General features: G+C 40.0%; 1 protein-coding gene across 1 annotated transcript in view; it reads left to right on the top strand.

The window, feature by feature from the left end:
• Nucleotides 1–20455, top strand: part of zmiz1a (zinc finger, MIZ-type containing 1a) — a 142087-nt gene that overhangs the window by 57524 nt on the left and 64108 nt on the right. The window contains exon 4 of the mRNA XM_088350982.1: nt 5370–5436. The gene's annotated coding sequence lies outside the window, so the exon portion shown is untranslated. The remainder of the gene's footprint in view (nt 1–5369; nt 5437–20455) is intronic.

A 20455-nucleotide genomic window follows, 5' to 3' on the forward strand; every position in this document is an offset into this window, starting at 1 on the left:
TTGAGTATCTTATTTTAGAGTTAGAATTCCTACTTAGAGTGTGAGTATGTACGGTCGGGAGAATATCTGCCCTATGAGAAATTCAGCATCCTCGTACACTGTGCTTGAGACGCCGGCACCGTTCCTGGATTTAGTTAAATTATATTATATTGTATGTAGTTAAATGTAGTGTAGTTGAATTATTGTTTTACAGTGCTCAGCAGGCCGACGGGCGTCGGGTCAGGTGGGTCGACCGGCGGGCAGACTGACGAGTCAGGCAGGCAGACTGAAGACCCGGGCAGGCGGACGTGCAGGCAGACAGACGAGTCAGGCAGGCGGACGGACGAGTCAGGCAGGCATGCAAACGGACGACCCAGGCAGGCATACGGACGACCCAGGCAGGCAGACGTGCAGGCAGACGAACGAGCCAGGCTGGAAGACGTGCAGGCAGACGAACGAGCCAGGCTGGAAAACGTGCAGGCAGAAGGACGAGCCAGGCAGGCAGACAGATGACTCAGGCAGGCAGACAGACGAGCCACGCAGGCGGACGATTCAGGCAGGCCGACGCCCGCGACAGAAAGGCCGGCGGCCACGGCGGAAAGGCTGACGTGCGCGGCAGAGAGGCCGACGGGGGCGTCGGACAGATCGGCGCCAAATTTTCCCAAAAAACCCATTCGAGGCACAGCAGTTGCCATGGCGGGTGAGTACGTGGGCCAAATAGGCAGAAAACGAGACAGCACGGCAGGAGGAGAGCACCCAGGATGCGGGGCTGTTGCCGACAGCCGACGTGACAGGAGCTCAGTAATCTTAGCTAATTTCTCCTGCCAACGCTGCATGATCTGTTCAATTTTCTGCAACGGCAGCTGAAGGACGGTGTCGTCACTTGACAGCTCTCCCCAATCCGCGCTTGTGTGAGCGTTTGCTGGGTCCATTTCTTGGTCAGCCCGTACGGTCCTAACCAGAACAGATACAGGACCCAAACGCGTGACGTTCTCACACAAGCTTTTTATCTCATGGGAAATAGGGAGTCATGCATGTTAGGAATCCGGTCTGGCGTGGAAAGACAGGACGCCAGAGACCGACAAGATCGATAATGAATCAGGGTAACGAAAATAAACAGGAGAAACTAGACGGGAACCAAAACTGGAGAAACTAACCAACAGGACAAGAATACACGGAAAACAAAACTGGAACCCGAAATTAAGCAGTACAAAAATAAACGGGAACAATACCTGACCGCAGATATCACAGGAAAACAGGACAGAACCCACGTCTTGTGGGGCAGAAGTTCGTTGACGGGCTGACACTGAAGCAAGAGAGAGCTGAGCTTTACATACAGAGAAAGTCAATCTCTAAACGAGCCACAGCTGGCACAACACGGGCGGGGCCAATCAGGCACCATGGCAACCGTGACACACACGGGCGCGGCCAAGTGGGCGCCATGGCAACCATGACACACATGGGCGCGGCCAAGTGGGCGCCATGGCAACCATGACAGCTTTATTGCTGTTTGGTACTTTATGTACAGCTACCTTGGGTGTCCTTAAAGACGCTTTGAAGTAGAATGTATTACTATAATAAAAATTATAATTATCATGCCCACCCCTTCATAGAGAGTTGGTTTACATGAGGGCCCAAAATCCTTCACCAGTCAGAGGACTTTACGATATGCGTTTAATGAGTTGGCAGAATAACAATGTAATTCTGTACTTGGTAACAAATTTCGTTACAGAGAAAAGTAATTTCGGCCTTAGTACGCATTAATTCAAGGTAATAATAGTGCAATGGAAAATAGTGCATCGTAACAATTATTTTAATTTTCCGTGCTGCGCGCTTCTTGAGGGTGATGAGTCTCTGGCTAGGTTCACACTGCAGAGCTTAATGCTTTGAAATCTGCTGTTTTTGTGATATTTTTCACATTTCCAACTAAATGCGACTTGTCCTGTGTAAATGCCATAACTAGTCCACATGCGCAGAAGAGGACGCATGACGTCACACGCAGTGCGCTGATGTTTGAGGAAGTACTCTTGGATGTTAACAGCGGAGCGTTGTCCGCCCAAATATTAAATAAATCTGAACCTCGCTTTCCCCCCATTGAATGCTGTTGGGTCTGGTGTAATTTAAATGTAAATATTTTTAACTATCACTAACATCGAGCAACATTTTGTAAATCTAGTTTTATGTGATGGCATGTTTGCTTTTCCGTTAGTTATAAAATAAAGAAGTGTTCATCTTCCATGGATGTGTGACGTCATGACACTCTGTTTTCGTTTGTCGTGGTTGTTAAATTCTCCTCTTCCTCCCACCTGGTAAAGGCCAGAATAGCTATGTTACCACCTATCGATGACGTGCATGTCTTATGATTTCGTCTCGACCGTTCACACAGACGTGACATTCAAAAAGACCAGATACGTATCGAATTAGGACCACATATGAAAGTGGCCTGGGTCTGGTCTGAAAAAAAAGCAGTTATTTGCCGTTCAGACAGACTTTAACAGTTTGGGATACAAGTCGCATTCGTCCAAGAAAATCTGATTTCCCTGCAGTGTAAACCTAGAGTATCTCTGAGCCCGTCCTGTCCTCAGTCCTGTTTAAGGGACCTGTAGCGCCTACCAGAGGTAGAGCAGTCATCTTAGGAACAAAGAGGTTGTTCGAATCCCAGCTCTGCCAAATCAAGTGTGTTCTTAGGCAAGACACTGAACCTCTAATGCCCCCGATAAGCTGGTAGGCGCATGGTTGGCTATGTATATCACTCTCGGTGTGTGAGTGTGTGTGTGTGTGAATGGGTAACGAAGAAGTGTACGTATTGTAAAGAGCTTTAGAGGTTCTTAGTGACCTGTTAAAGCGCTATAGAAATGCAGTCCAGTTACCAGAGAGCAACTGGTCATAGAGGTGGTGGACGAGCTGAGAGAGATTACTTTAAATATTGTATCACAAGCTGGCATTGACTCATCAATGATTTTCTGGGCTGTGTTGAAAACTCTCTTAATGGTTTTCATGTCTTCTGCCATGCTCCCTGCATACAACAAGGTGACGCTGTATGCTAGAATTCTTGCCACTGTGGAGACCAGCCTCATCCTGGTATGCTGCGCATTTCTGAAACAAAATTATTTCTTTCCTCTTCTCATGGGGTGTAAATCAACAACCAAGGGAATCAATGCTTCTATTATTTGCTTAACTGAGTGGTTCCTAAAGTGGTGTTCACAGACCTCCAGGGGGTGAAAAGCATCTTTTTAGGGGGTTCACGACACGATGTCTGAGACAGAGTATTATTAAAATACTTTTCTGAGGAAAGGAACAAAAAAATACTTTTTCACATAGGCCTGGGTTTTCTTGTGCCTTAATATATGGAATCAACATTTCAAAACTTTATTTTGTATTTCCTTCGGTTGTCTCTGTGTGATATTAAAATTGGTTTTAATGATCAGAAACATTTGTGAGTCATACATATGCAAAAAACATAGAATTCAGAAGAGGGCATATACTCCTTCACAACCGTGTATTTAATTTTTTTCTCTTAATAAAAGGCTTGCTTCAAGCTGTTCAATGTAAAATTAATTGACTTGATTTATACTTTTGAACATTTTCTTCTTTAGAATCTATTCTTAATAGACATAAGAGAACACTGGTTTGAATCAAATTTCCTCTGAATCTGACTGAACTAAACCGTCCTACTTGAATTAATCGTTAGCATCCTGTTAACATAATAGCATCAATAGATGCAAATCACAAAAAATAGATTTCGACTTCAACTTGCCGCAGTTATTCACAAGTCAAGGTTTAGCTTATCAACTCATGTCGTTTTGTAGTAGGAACAAAGGATGGGGAAATATATATATTAGGACAATAAATTGAAAACAAAAATATTTCATCCTTCTTTATTTGACTTTACATGTCTTCCTACAGACCTGAGTGTTAAAAGTGTCATGGTGCATTCATGTATGGACGTTATCCCGCCGTTTTCATCTTATCCACCTGAAAAGGACTCAAATAAGCCATGACCCTAATGAGCGTAATTGCTATATAAAATAGGTAAATACACAAACACAGCAGCAGCAATAGCAACAGCTGAAACAAATGAGCAGGTGTGAGCTCATGTGTGTGTTCTTGTAAGAATTAAATGTTTTTGTTATTATTGCAGAGGGTGTTCACTTAATGAGAGGCACTGGAGGTTTTGTTCCTTGTTAAAATAACGTATACTTGAGAGTGTACACAAGTTTTCAACTAACCACGCTTAGGGACATTTCTTTCATAAATCTAATGCTGTCATTTTAATATGGCTTCACAGTTGGAATGATGTATATATTGCACTTTTGACACCCACCTCCCTTATAAAATAGTCTACACCAGGTACGCTCAGGTGGGCTGGATCAGTAAAAAAATGTCAACCACTAAAGTTTTAGCTTTGTTTTTCAGGAGTATATTTTATCATTTAGCCTACTAGTAACATACCCTCAAAGGCGCGTTCGAATAAAGTGCAATTACACCTCCACTACAATAGGGGGTAGTGGCCCTATCAGTAGCAGGGTGTTTTGTTTGCATTTATCCTCCACGCAGTACATTAAGCACAGACTATAATCATTGAGTATGAAGTGTAGCATGCCCTCAAATGACCCCATAAAAAAATAAAAATAAAAAAAAACCTCGGATGCGGAGACACGTGAAGAGAGTAGGGGTAGTAAAAAGACAAACAAAATTCTCCCCCGGTAACACGTCACTGCGAGCTTGAAGGATGACAAGCAAAGACCCTTGTGCTTGCTATGTTTCAAAATGTTTGCAGCACAGCATGAAGATAAATAAATTAAGCTGTCACTTAAAGATTCAAAAACTCAAATTAAGTTGACAAGACTCTCAAGTTGTTTTTTTTTCTTTCGGGCGAGACTCTTTTTTTATGCCCTGTCTGTATCCCATACTCATTGTCAGATCATACTTAGGTAAATAAAAGGCATATAGTTAACTGTAATTCAACATGTTGAAATCCATAGTCTGTGAAGATGTACCGTTTAGTTTGTCTTTGCCGACTGTACACTGACAAGATACTAACTGTAAAAACAAAATCTTTTTCACTCATCTCATCAAAACAATGAAAGACTGACAGCTGCATCGGCAACTTAAGACTTTAGAGAACCAACAGAGAGAGAAAGTGAAAAAAATCGTTTCGCATTTGTCGTTTTAAGTTCTTTGAGTGTAATATTTGTCAGGGATTAGACGCACACGCTGTCAAGGCTTGTTACGCGCCTCCAATCTTTCAGATCCCCGACAGGGGAACTTTATTACATCTGAATAAACAACACCACCTCCAGTCTTGTTTGAGTATTACTAAAAAGCACATTGTGTTTGGCCGCACACTTTGACGCCCGTCGCTCTCTTCCTGCTTTGTCTGGTTTCAGGAGCCTGCAATCGGGGAGGATTAAGGTGCCTATTTTGTCGACGTGAAACGCGAGACATCCTTCAATGGTAAGCGTCTCATTTTAACACCTACAGTACATTTCCATTTTAACTTAAAATTGTTTGGGATGCCGGGAAATGGAGCACTTGATTTTAGACAGCCAGAAAAAATATGTACATGCTTTGAAAAATATTAATCATCGTATAAGGTGGGAAGGGTCAAAATGTGGACGCACAGTTTTTATAGGGACAAGGGATGTAACAAAAGGGAGCAAATGGAATAAAGCGTAAATGCAAGGTTGGATAAATACAAAGTCTTACCAGGCAGAAATGGTAAATGGTAAACGGACTGCATTTATATAGCGCTTTAACCAGTCAATGAGGACCTCCAAAGCACTTTATATTGCACTTCGCACTTTACCTATTTTTAAGTCACACCAACCTAAAAATTCATAATTAAGAAGGAAAAAACACGTGAAAGTTTCACTTGCAGAATAAGTCGCATTTTTGGGGGAAATTTATTTGATAAAATCCATTACCAAAAACATACATGTCATTTTGAAAGGTAATTCAAAACAAAAATAAATGAGAGAACACGGTATGCTAACGTTACACGTACATGCATATCTTAGACACACTCGTCAGTAACAACGTAACATATTAGGAGTTAGTCAGATAACTATCATCTTCACTCCAAATCACTAAATCGAATCAATTCTTCATCCTCGGTTACACTTTTACCGGTAAACAACTCCCGGTAGATCCGGGAGGTAGATGATGTGCCGGCTTCTTCTTTCTGCTTTTACATCGCGGTCAAGGTTGATATTGTGGTATAGTGTGAAAATAACATGTAAAGTGATAAATAATACCAGTGATTAAAAAAATGTATATTTGATTATATAATAATGTGTTCAAAATGTCTCAAATAAGTCTCACTGGGATAAGTCGCAACCTCTGCGAATCTATGAAAGACTGACATATGTGAGATGCAGGGTGAAAAACCAATTGGTGGGGCAAGACAAGAGGGTGAGGCGGAGTGGAAAAAGAGAGAAAAACAGAGGCCTCGGTAAATTATGGATGCAACCCTTTTCCAAGAGGAAAAGAGAAAGCCATGATGAAACCTCAAATCATGCATATCAGATTACGCTTTAACTAAATTTTCTTATCATGCTCCATGAGCAATCAGGGATCACAATCTAGCTTGTGTGTGGGCATGTGAGTTATGGAAGGGAAAAGAAGAAGCACTTACATTCATCCATGTCAAGTCGTGTGTGGCTGCATCTGCACTCTTCCCCTCAAGTCACTATGACGTGTGTCCAAAGCCTTGTTGACATTTTTCTGCATTATTGCTTCGAGTTTGGTTGCGTGTATGAGCACTTCCTTTTGCGTGATGCTACACAGCCCGGGGTTGGCATTGCCCGGTGCTTCTAATATACTGGGGCGGGACCCCCTAGGGGTGCACACAGCTCCACTAAGAGGAGCGCGTTTGACATTGACGTTATTTTTTGTTTTTGTTTTACTGTACTAGAATCAGGGTTTGTATGGGTGCTTGAAATCCTTTAAAATGTTTGAATGTTAATGTTGAGTTTTCAAGGTCAGGAAAATGCTTGAAATTTGAATAAAGTGCTTGAAAATACTTGAAATTATTTCCATTGCCCTATTTCTTGGCTGTCTGCCTCGATAGACCACACTTTTGAATATATATATTTTTTAAAGTATGTAAAAATAACTGAGAGGGTAGCTCCAGTCCTAATTATTGAGTTATCCTGTAAAGCGTGACTGCCCTCTACTGTTGCATCTGAAAGGACAGGTTTATTAGACTCGTCATGGGAATTCTGTCTCTTTTGGCTCCCAAAACGTCAGAACAATGAGACAAGATCCCTGAAAATGCAAAACAATAGAATATAAATAAAAAATATTAACTCTGGGCAGCACGGCGGCGCAGTGGTTAGCGTGTGTTCGGCACAGTTCTAAGGTCTTGGGAACCTCCTGCGTAGGTTGAAATCCAGCTTCTGGACTTCCTGTGCAGAGTTTATATGTTCTCCCCGTGCTTGTGTGGGTTTCCTCCGGGCAGTCCGGTTTCCTCCCACATTCCAAAGACATGCATTTCAGGTGGATTGTCCCTAGGTGTGAGCGAGCTTGTCTGTCCCTGTGTGCCCTGCGATTGGCTGGCAACCAGTTCAGGGTGTCCCCTGCCCACTGCCCGATGATTGCTGGGATGGGCTCCAGCACCCCCGCGACCCTACTGAGGATAAGCGGTGCAGCTAATGAGATAAGATGAGAATATTAACTCTTTATTGCTATTAATAAATGATAAAATACAAAAAAAATTACAAGTCCATTTTAACCAATTTAGACAGACATAGAATATAAATAAAAAAATAAAAAAATAAAAGATCAGCAGTCTTTAAGATTGAAAAAATCAAGTCACTCTCCTTCAGAGCAACCAATGTCATTAAAATGAGTGCAAATTTGGCAAATTTTTCTGCTTTTTATTCGTGCAATACATGCTTTCTTTTTTGTCTTCCGTATTGAACTCCATTATTACCCAACACCTATTGAGCCTATTTTGTGTTTGTAAACAGGTGTGTTGAAGTATAATGACAGAATTCTTGTTAGTTTAAAGCAGCCCATCGTTGCAAATAGATTATAGATCCATCCATCCATCCATCCATCCGTTATCTGTACCGCTTATCCTGAGCAGGGTCGTGGGGGTGCTGGAGCCCATCCCAGCCATCTCCGGGCAGTGGGCAGGGGACACCCTGAACTGGTTGCCAGCCAGTCGCAGGGCACACAGGGACAGACAATTTGCTCGCTTATTCACACCTAAGGACAATTTGGACCGGCCAATTAACCTGACATGCATGTTTTTGGAATGTGGGAGGAAACCGGAGTGCCCGGAGGAAACCCACGCAAGCACGGGGAGAACATGCAAACTCCACACAGGAAGGTTGGTAGCTGGATTTGAACCCATGACCTCAGAACTGTGCCACACACGCTAACCACCGCGCCGGAGCACAAAGTATGTGCTAGCAGCAAGATAGAGTCTTTATAGTAGTCATCAATTGACCACCAAAAAAAAAACCGTTCTTTTGATCAGTGCTGGATTTTTTTTCCATTTGATGGTACTAGAAAACTTGAAAAATTGTACTTGAACGTGCTTGAAAAGTGCTTAAATTTGGCCATGAAAAAAGGGGTATGACCCCTGTAGAAAAAAGTGTAATTGCACCTCCATTCTGTTAGGCGCTCTCATTGGCTGAGTGGGCACTCGGTGGTAAAGGGTCCATGCTTTGCAGATCCATAGTTGAGAAGTTTTGTCCCAAACTGAAATAATCACTGCAAGTTCTACAAACAATGAGTAATATAAGTTGGAACACACAGGAACAGAAGGTTTTAATTCTCGCCTGAATCCTTCCACAGGCTAATGACTTATAATTGGTCGAGAGTGGTGTTACTCAAAAGGTCAGCTGATTGCGGCCATTTTGGAAATCATCTGACAAGTCTGTTTTTTTCAATAAGGGAATTATAGAGCGAAAGGAACCAATTACAACAAGGATCATCAAAAGATGCAAGAATGCTTTTAGGCATTTTTTTTAACCTGTTTGCGTTTTTGTATGTATTTAGGTAACATTTTACATGGTTGGAATTACTGGATTCTCATGAATGTAACCAGACAATGCTTGCAGGGAATCGTGTCATGAGTTGTATTTCATAGCACTTTTTGGCTAGTTATGCCGGCTTTATAGTTTTCAGGTCTCTTGTTTCAGACTGATCGTGATGTTTTTGTGATAAGTACATTTTGAATGTGATAAGTACATATTAATCGTATCTTGAATCTCAGGAGTTTAAGCTTTCCAATGATATGTAGCATGACATAGTTCAGTGACATTGTGAAGACACAACGTTGTTTATAAACAGTCTGGCGGACTGCATATAGTATATTATTGATTGGGGAATTTATTCTGCTGATATGTTGTTAATATATGGCAGGATATCACAGCAGGGGGGGGAATTTGCCAGAGGTTACAATCGTCATAACGAGTCTATGTTTAGCACAAGTAACTGCAACCTCAGCAGCCCCAAAAAAATCTGACAAAATCAGATTACTAAACAAACGGCTAAGAGGATTAATCCTGATCTCTTTTTTGCAGTCAGATGGACTTTAAATCTGCAGTTTATAAAACCCCATCCAATGATTTTCCATTTGACTTCACAGCCTTCATTTTCAGCTCACATATTTGAACGGGAGCTTTTCTCTTCTGTGTGAACCCTGCCCTTTTGTTCTGCCTGGAGAAATTGCTTCTCTAAACAGGCCTATTGCATCACTCACACTAAAACATCATAAATGTGAGAAAATAGTACATGCTTTTTTTCCATAAACTATACATTTATATATATATATATATATATATATATATATATACATATATATATATATATTCCAGTTATTTTCATAAAAAATGCATTTTGAAGACAGCCTGTCTCATCTTTGACTTCCTGAGCTGTAACGACATTCAGTAACACTAGCACCCTTGCAAGCCGGTCTCCATATCTGTTTACGTGTTAATTAGTCAAATAGCTTATGAGTGCTTAAGCCAAGTTTTGGTAGTTTTTGTGGAGAATGCCTTGGTATTGTGTTTCATGTGGGTCAGCAATGGTACAACGTTGGCAAAAGAAAAGAGGAACACAAACTGTAACCGCAGCAGGACAACATACCTCATGCAGCTTTTGGAGATCGAAGCAGCAACTCGGACAAAACAATCACAAGTCCCCCAGTGACAGGGTACAATATAGGTTACAATATCTCCAAGGCAAAAATGAGCTGTATGTGATCAATGTTCACTACAATCGGCGTCTGTTATGGACCTGTTTCATATGTTTAAAGAGGCGCGCCATTGTTAAGAGTCTTGTCTTGTCCCATGACGTCACAGCTGTAGAGGATATATACCAAAACGAGCAACTTTGAGACAAAGTTTCTCGAGTCACCCGGTGCGTGAAATATTTTGCTACATATCCTCATGATTGTGGGGAGGAGCACTACACGTTCTGTGCATAATCAGTATTGTCTCGCCACTAACAAAGAAATGGTCAAACATCTCTTGGTAAAGGAAAACAATTACTAACAAAAATCTGCATTATTGCCAGTGTTTAGCATTCTCCATAAGCGGTGTAATCAGAAAAAAAAAAGTTTTTGTTGCAAAGAAAAACTGAAACCAAGCGGCTTTATTTTCGAGGGACCTGCGGCGGCAGTGTTACCTCCTTCTGGGGAAATAAAACACGACTTTATCGAGCTAATATTTAATGGGAATGAGAAGAAGGAATGCTTTCAGATGAACTCTTCCCAGGCAACAAATACAAACTGATTCAGATACGTGGCGCCACATACAAAAAAAAAAGCATTATAAACAATCTTTGGCATGCTAGAAGCTTTTAACAGATGTAAGGTGATGTCTTTGCTCCTGGTTTCTATTTGAGCTATGACTGTGTGCCATTAGAGCATAATCGGCATTGAGATGCAAAACCGTTTGGGGGTTGGCAACTCCCTTTTTTCACCTCCAAATGGCCCCTGATTGTTTGTGAAAGATTGTGATCCTAGCCAAAACTGGCTAAAAATGTCTTTCTGCGACAGCTGCTCCGTCAGCAAAAGCAAGAACACCAATTAAGCTTTATTGGGCAGTTTTCACATCTGGGTTAACCTACCTGACTGCCTGTAAAAAGAGTGTTAAATTCAATGTTGTTTTGGCCTAGGAGAGTGTAATGTCTTCCGGGTAAAAAATTGTAAGTCAGCAAAAACAAAAGTGCTTAGTTGACATTTTGACTTTTTTTTTCCACATATGCAGTATGTAAACCTTCGACTGTCCTTAAGACGTTGTGCTGAAATTGAATGTTGTTCTGCCCTGGAAGAGGGGGATTTCTCCTGGAAAAACTACTGAGTCAGCAAAACTAAAAGATTTTGGGGAATTTTCCCCTCTATAGTGACTTCCAGATTCCTAGTTAAAGATTGTGATGCTGGCCAAACTTGTTTTGGCCTGGTGAAGTAAAATGTATTTCTGGGAAAGTTTCTCAGTAAACAAAACCAAATTTGCCGAGTCAGCTGTTTTTTTTAGTTTTTACATCTTGGGTAACTTACCTGATGGCCTGCAAAAGATGGTGTGAGTGGAATGTTTTTCTGGGAAAATGCTGAGTCAACAAAACCAAAAGTGCCGACTCCACTTCTCTGTGTGTGCATTTTTACATCAAAGGTAACCTACCTGACCACCTTTAAAGATGTTGTTTATATTCAATGTCGTTCTGGCCCGGGAGAGTATAATCTCTCTCTCTCTCTCTCTCTCTCTCTCTCTCTCTCTCTAATATCAATATATATATATATATATATATATATATATATATATATATATATATATATAAAAAGAGAAAAGAGAGAGTAAAAACAGAAAGAAAAAGATAGAACAAAGATAAGGTAAAGAGAAAAACAGATATTGAGAAACAGTGAAAAAGAGAGAGAGAGAAAAAGAAAGAGAAAGTAATATAGCTTCAATTGGTATGCGAGTGTCACCGGCTTATGTCAACATCAAGAGGACATCTTTTAAACTGCAGCTGATTTTTCTATTTTTTCGTACTTGTCTGGGTGTTGAATTAAAAACCCTGGCGGGCATGATCTGGCCCGCAGGTTGCGTATTTCACACAAGTGATTTAGGCGGACATATTGAGCTGGGGCGTGTTGTGTCATGCCCTTATCGCGTGTCAGCCATGTTCCCGGAGAGCACACGAAGGAACAAAGTGCTTACAGGCGCAAAGAAGGGGGGACGGGAACTGGATTGTCGGAGAGCATAGGATGAAATGAAATGGGATATATTTTTGCCAATACAGTGATCCCTCGCTGTATCGTAGTTTCCTTTTCGCGGTTTCAATACTTCACAGAATTTCATTGTTGTTTTGCAGCAGAAAACACACAGCAAATGCTATCACTGGGGGGAAGTCACAGAGGGCTCTGTGTGTGTTGGGCAGGCATGACTGTCTGTGTACACAACTTTGATAGGCTGGTGTATGCTGTCAGTCAAAGGGCAGAGCGACACACAAGTCTATGGCTCCTACCAAAACAGACTGCGATGCGCGGCGACTGCTTGTATTGTCGAAGCTTGTGTTATTGAAAAAAAAAATATTTAAATTGATGAAATCGAAATTTGAGGAAAGTCAAGAGTGCAAAGAAGCCCCGTTACTCAGCGACATTATTCATGACAGCATTGTTCCCAAAATTGATTATAATCCTCGAATATATTTTTTATATTCCAAACGCGCTGTTAATCAAACAATTTTGGGGAGTGAGACAAAATGTCTTCTTAACAAAGCTCCTTCCTTGGTCTTGCGTTCTCGCTTGGTAACAAAAACTATTTTTGCCAAATCGGGACTGACATCAATGGAAACAGCTGCGGGCTCCATGTACTTGTGCATGTTTACTTTTTGTGCGTGTGTGCTACTGTCTGTCAAGATGAGCTGACCTGATTGCTCAGCTGAGCATTGAAGGAGGGACCCAGCCTTTTGTTGTCAGAGTCCCACCATAAAAAAGAAACAAAACAAAACTAGAACGGCTGTGAGCCATAACAGCATTACCTACGTTGAGACGCGAAACCATTTTTGGCTGGGTCATTTACCTCTAGAATGACCTACTCGTTTGCTTGTAAAAGATTGTGATCCTGGAAAAAGTGCTCAGTCAGTTTTTTTGGGGGGTGGGGGGATTTTCTCATCTAGGGTAACCTACCTGACTGCCTGGTTCGAGTGGGGGAAAGTGGAATTTATTTCTGGTAAAAAATGCTAAGTTTGCAAAACCAAAAGTGCAAAGTCATCTATCTGATATAGATATATATATATATATATATATATATATATATATATATAGTGTTCTTCAAGTCACTGAAGACATTCCAAAGTGCTTTACGATGTGACTACCTTCTTACTGGGGGTACCAGGGGTTCAGTGTCTTCCAAGGACTCTTCGACATTTAACTCAGAGAAGACAGGACTCGAATCTGCGACCTCTCGATCCCAAGAGGAGCACTCTACCTCCTCAACTGACTCAAATACTGCTTAGAAAATACTTTGGCAAACACCAACTTATTTTTAAAGCAAAGGAAATAGTTACTTGCCTGGTAACTACTTTTACTAAAACGTAATTCAGTTACTAACTGGGTTAGAAGTAGTGAGTAACTATAACGAATTACTTCTTTAAAATAACAAACCCAACACTGGTTATAACACAGAGGCTAAGACCAAGTCATGTTACAAGAGCTTTTATCTTTTTGTGGCGAGGGTTTCATTTTCTTCCCTTGCTTCCATTTGACACGAGTAGACATAGTTATTTATATTTTTTGGTTTTCAATTAACAGCATGGTAAGAGAGATAGAAGTTTATTGTCCCCAGGAGGAAATTTCATATCACAGAACCGTCAGATAAACATAAAACAATGACAAATATAAACAATAAAAAAAATAAAAAGTAGCAAAAATTAACAGAACCATATACAGAAATAGCTACAGAGACTGCACCTTTGAACACGGTGCGCCCTATGGTCGTGAAAACATGTATACTGAGTTTTATTTAAACATAGTGTCTGCGCATTAAACACGAGTGAGCCTTATACACAAATAAATATGGTTATTCATGTTGAAAGATAAAAGTGGCAAATGTGTATATTTGCCTAATGGCAGTGTCTGAAATAATGTCTGCCCGGACTCCCGGGGCATGCATCTTTTTCGTCGGGCGTACAACTTACAAAACGTCTCCGCCTGGGTGGCTGACAACTTTTTCAAGGAACAAAAAAAAGATTTTTTTTTTTTTCAAATCAAACGTTTGCTTCATTCCGATTTCAAAATCGTCGTTTGCTTTGGGAATTTCGAAATTTCGGTTCATTAGGCAATTTAAATACTCAGCAGCCGATCAAGAAGCCTGCATCGAATAACTTCGAGCTTCCGGACTTTCCTTAGCCTTATAAGGTCGTGCATCTGCATGTCATTTTCCAAAGTAGACGCACAGAGAACGCAAGAAAAATGGATAAGTGGTTAGGACTCTAGCCAAAACCTCAGCCCCAGAAGAAATATTCAAAAGAAGCTAAAAAAATGTATGGCGCTACAAAATGTAAACATACATTAAGAGCATCGTGGAAAGAGGAGTTCACGTGGAATGTAGCAGACGACGCAACACAAACATTGCATGAATGAAGGTGAATAAATACAGGTAAATACTGATGACAGATGGAAAACAGCGATGTCATATGCATGCAATGGATGTTATCAAAAGATTTATGATAAACTTAATTTTAAAGAGTTGTTCTGTTATATATTCTTGATTATCAATCCTTAATACTTTGCAACAATGTTTTTTTTTTTTTTTGCGATTAGTTGTCTTATTGTGCTTCAAGTTGTGAAAAAGGTGGCAGACAACTTTATGGCTGGGCAGATATCTTTTCAGAGTTGTTTGCCCTGGTGTCCAGTAACTTTTTGTCATGAGTTTCAGACACTGATCTAAAGGGGCAAGTACGAGCCATGCCATTAGCAGACTGCTAGAAAATGTATACAGGGTTGTTCGTTTGCCCCTTGTCATGTTGACGGATTAGTACCAAAATCCAAATTCTGATCCAAGTCAGACTATTCTCTGCTTGTAAACGTCAAATCCTTGGTAATATGTTAAATTGTCCAAAAAGTCCATGACAGCAACAACGCAGATTCCCATCTCAGCTGGCTGTTCGATGCAGACGATGTCATGCTTCAGGTCAAGGTGCTTCACCAATGACTCAACAAGGTTTGTCCTTTTCCCTCATTTCACCACCAACTAGGACACCGGAAAGGACAGTAAAAGATAAGTATGACGTCTGCTTTAATCATTAACTATAGAATAGAAGTGTGTCTTAAGTCTAGATTTAAACACTTCCACTGAGGTTGCACATCTTATCTCAGGGGGCAGAGCATTCTACAGTATTGAGAACACCCTCGAGCCTCCAGATTTCTTATTGGCTCTTGGAGCCACAAGTAGACGAGCATTGTTCGAGAGGAGGCTCCATACAGGAAAATAGAGGAAAATCAAATCAGAGGGATAAGAGGGGGCAGGTCCATGCAAACATTTGTGTGTTAGTAAGAGAACCTTAAAGTCACATCTTAAGCGGACCAGGAGCCAGTGCAAATAAGTTAGTATTAAAGTGTATAACCTCCACTTTTTTTTACCTAATTAGAACTCAAAGTTGGGATACACATTATACACAAGAATGTATGTTAATGAATTACCATATAAAATATCGCTGATCCTAATCTCACAACATTTGATGCAACGGGAATCGAACCTGGCTCGTAGCGATGAGAGTGTCAAGTTGTCATTGATGTAAACACATCTACCTCTCAATTTAGGGCCTTATTTTAGTAGTTGATATGCTGCATTCTGTTTCTAACATGCAGCAAGCCAGTTATCTTTTGCCCCCGGATCCTTATAAAAAAAAATCCACCTTTTCTTGATTTACTTTTATGACCAGTCTGTGGAGGAGTGATATCCCCTGTTGAGCAGTTGAATATGCATTTACCTGAGAAACATCATTGCAGCCTCTTGAAGCTTTCGTATATGAATTTGGTTTTATTTTGATCCAATAGATTAGATGATCATGCAAATTGTTGTTTTGATTAAGATGGTTACCATACCTGCTTTTCTTCTCCAACTGTTTGTGTGGTATTCGGATCTGTTACTTAATCGCTGTGGTGTTTACAGCTCTTGATCTCTTTATTTATTTGTTTGATCTCCTGGAGCTCCTTGGAATTTTTTTGGGGGGGTCAATCTCCTAGGTTTCATAAATGATTAATCCTAAATTGTGTGGTGAGGTTTTTTTCATACTATCTGGGTACTCTGAACAATAAGCGCAAGCATATAAGAGCTAATAATGTTATCTTAAGTGAGAAAAGCGGGAATCGAGTTATCGTGGAGAAGTGTGAAAATATGTTCTTTTTTAGATACAGTAGTCGAATGACTCACTGGTTGCCAGTGCTGGGCATGTTACTTTAAAATAGTAATTTTTTTTAATAGTTTCTCACTACCTTATCCAAAAAGTAACTGAATTACTTATTCTAGGCCCTCGGGCCTACGGCGCTTGAGGGCAATGGCGACCAACGAGGCCGATAGCCACTGCCTCATTTCCCCAGCCAGGAAACATGGCAAAACCAAGCCATGGTTCTTATTTTCCCTATATTTCAGCTAAAAGAGGCGACCAAAAAGGATAGAGACTTTTTTTTGAGAAGTTTTTTTTTTCCTTTCTGCCATGCGGCAACTTATATTTCTTCCCCCGTTCCTACTTTCTAACTGCGAGGGCTAATGTTAACAATGTTTTTGTTTTTTCCTTTGTTTGATTCAATTTCCTTGTCATGTAAATAAATGTAGTTTGTTAGTTCGAAACACATGCATGTCTCTATTATTTCCCTTCTGGACTGATCAAAGAAGAAGATGAAGAAGAAGGAGAAAATTACTTTATTCATCCCTGTGGGGAAATTCACATTTCAAGCAGTATCCTCATGTTAAAAAATAAAATAAAAGATAAAGAAAAAATACGCAATATAACATGTACAATAAGAAGCATTTAAATGATAGACACTAATAAAAATAAAGCAAACTATGCAAATGTGAGGTTTAGGGTTTAATGTGGGCTTTCACTCCCCCGGGTGGAGTTAAAGAGCCTCATGGCATGAGGGACAAATCATCTCCTCAGTCTGTCCGTGGAGCAGGACAGCGACAACAGTCTGTCACTGAAGCTACTCCTCTGCTTGGAGATGATACTGTGTAGTGGATGTAGTGAATTGTCCATGATTGACAGCAGCTTGTTCAGTGCCCTTCTCTCAGCCACAATTGTCAGGCTGTGCAGCTCTGCCCACAACAGAGCCCCGCCTTCGTTAATCATTATCCATATCAATCAAGTAGAAAATTTATCATTTAAAGCTAAAATTTAAATATGTTTAGAGTAGAGGAACATTCGGTGCAACTACATCAGATAGATATGGGGCAAGACCTTGAAAACTTGTGTATGTTGGTAAAAGAACCATAATTTACATCTAAAACGGAGAAGAAACTAGTTTAAGTCAGCTAAAATTGCGGCCATATGATCAAGGTTTGTCTCAGTCAAAATCTGGCTGCAGCATCTAAGTCAAGCAATAAATTAGAGAAAGCAATGCATTACAACAGTGTCTGAAATAACTTTCGCCCGGACATCCAGGGCGTGCATCTTTTACGTCGGGCGCACAACTTACAAAACGTCTCTGCCCGGTTGTCCGACAACTTTTTCAAGGGAAAATGATGATGAAATGAAACAAAAGCAAGAATTATAATCTCCGTATCAGATTGAGACAGCATCGCGTAAGCCATTTTCGTAATAACTTTCACATGCAACTGGAACAACCGATTCGAGTCAAAAAGGACACAAAGACTTCTAACGGAGTCTCCCTGGTTGATGTTACATTCGTTAAGGTTCAGTGCAGTCACGAGTCCAGGCAATCAGACAGATGGGTAAAAAAAGTTAGAAACTTCAATTTCTTCCTCAGTGAAAGAGGAAGCAAAATGGACACTGTGTATCTCCCTCTTGCGCATAAAAACTCATCTACATGGAAAACACATTGTCTTTATAATTTTCTTCTGCCAGCACTGAAAGAAGAGGGTTGTCATGGTAACAGCCATCTGAGTGCAAGCGAGCGGACAAGGGGCTGGTTTTAGGGCCAGAGAGGGCAAAGGAAAGGAAAAAAGCGGATATGTGCCGAGAGACGTACCTAAGTAGATCAGATACAGGTTGCAACCTTGTAAAAAATCTGATTGCTTTGCGATATTGTTTTAAAATAAACTTTTCTTTTGAAGAAAATATTTGAGGTACACTGGGCTATGTCTACTTAACTAGTTGTCTTGGGCTGTGATGGTTAGATTTTACTCATTAAACTCACTCTAAATCGTATACTGCTGAATTTTATTTTATTATATTGTCTATTTTTTATTTTTGTTCAACTTCAATTGTAGGATAAATCTGATGCTCATGAGGTGCAATAAATATTACAATGTTCTATAACACAACTACTTGTCTGTTCTTCTCTATTCAACTGACTCGAATACTGTATTGCTCATAAAATTTTTAATTCTTTGACATACAACAACTTATTTTGAAAATAACAGAAATACTTACTTACCCTGGTAACTATTTACGTTTACTATAGAGTTATCCAGTTAATAACTCAGCTAATTTTAAAGGGTTAGAAACTTAAGCTAAGTAATTTTAAAAATAATGTGCCCAACACTATCGGCAAGTATATGCCTTCCATGGCAGTGAATATTATGATTTTCTGAATATTCTTCTTGACCGACAAGATTTTAGTGAGCGTGATAGTGTCCACTTATACCACAAAGATTTTCCCTGTCCTGGTTAAACTCATAGAATGTAATAATGTGGTAAGTTGAGAAAAAGCGGTGGACGTGGACACTGAGTTAGGAAATTAGCTTGTGAGTCTTTAGCCTGCTACCATCCCCCGGAGCAGTGTGGTGGGGCCCACTCGATGATTCATGTCAAACTGTAATTGGTTTACTTGCTCCTTGTTTGCCTGCTCTGGGAAAGGAACGGAACAAATTACCTAAGGACAACATCTTGACATGATTGTCATGTTTCTGACCTGCTGCTGTAATACATTGTGAGACGATAATTTCTATCTCTTTCTGTCTACCTTTCCCTTGGGGGATTGAAAATATTATGATTCTCCTAATTGCTAAAATATACAGTCATATGAAAACGTTTGCAGTATTTTGTGACATTTTTACAAAATAACTCTGCTCGCACGTTGATTTTAAACCATTATTTCTGGAAAAAAAAATGCCCCTCAACAATCTCAAGTAATTACGGTAGGTAGACAAGTTTCAAGTGTTATCTTTGTTTGTATGGGACACAAGCTTTGGCAATATTCTTATTTCATACATTTTATTAAATCATCTAACATTACACAGTCAAATAAATGCGCTGAAAATTTAGATTTTTTACTGGTAAGAGAGTTTGGCGCTTTAGCGCAAATTTGTTTTAAAAATATGGTATGACAAGTTATATGAGCAAGTTAAGGGTTGTTATCTTGTGTGGCCATTGCTGGCCCTGGCTATCTTATTAAAGTTAAGGGTCGCATGAGTTCCAGTCATTATCAGCAGATACTTAAGAATAATGTTCAAGAAGAAATGACAATGTTGAGGATGCGCTTAGGTTGGAAACCTCAACAAGACAAAAACCCTAAACACTGCTTAATTTACCACCTCTACTAAACCAGAGTAACAAGTACAGTTTTCTGGATTGGCTGTCTCAGTCCTTAAACCTGAATTTACCTAAAATTTTTGGTTTGATTTCAAGCAGGCTGTCCATGCTTAAAACAACATCTAACCTAACTGAAGTGGAGAGGTTTTGTCAGGGAGAAGAGTCAAAATAGCTTTAAGTTTTTTTGTTTTTTTTTTTAAAATGTGTATCTCTATAACAAACGGTAGGATCACGGGTAAACAAGCTCCTATTTCTGCTATTAGGTAGTTTCATTTTTACCACGAGCATACCTTTTTTTCCATCCTTCTACCCATGCCCTCGTGTTGGTATACTGCGCTCAATAGACAAATAGACCAGCCAGTGCGGTTTAATTAAAGAATTTCCTTACTCCACCCACCACACACGCAGAAAAAATGTCAAATTATGGCATATGATACATACCCAAGCAAACAAACAAACACAAGATATAAAAAAAACACTCTGCCACGAAGAACACAATTGCCCCATAGTGTAGTGGAGGTGCAATTGCACTTTATTCTGGGAAAGTAGTAAAATATATAGTTCCCCGAAGTCAAAAGTGCCTGCAACCACCACCACCCCCGCCCCCTGTCTTTCTATTAGTAAAATAAAAGATAAACTAATTAAAATAATTGTTACACTTTGAATATTTAGTTTATTATTTAATCCTTTATCACTGTCTTCATGCATTGTTTTCATATCCAATTCATAAATCTTAGTGTACTACCCAAGGCTAGAGTTTTTTGATTTCAGACAAAAAACAATTGTTGAGTTAATTTCTATC

Source organism: Urocampus carinirostris, chromosome 13 (assembly GCF_059441175.1).
Source record: "Urocampus carinirostris isolate Australia breed hairy pipefish chromosome 13, RoL_Ucar_1.0, whole genome shotgun sequence".
Classification (NCBI taxonomy): domain Eukaryota; kingdom Metazoa; phylum Chordata; class Actinopteri; order Syngnathiformes; family Syngnathidae; genus Urocampus; species Urocampus carinirostris.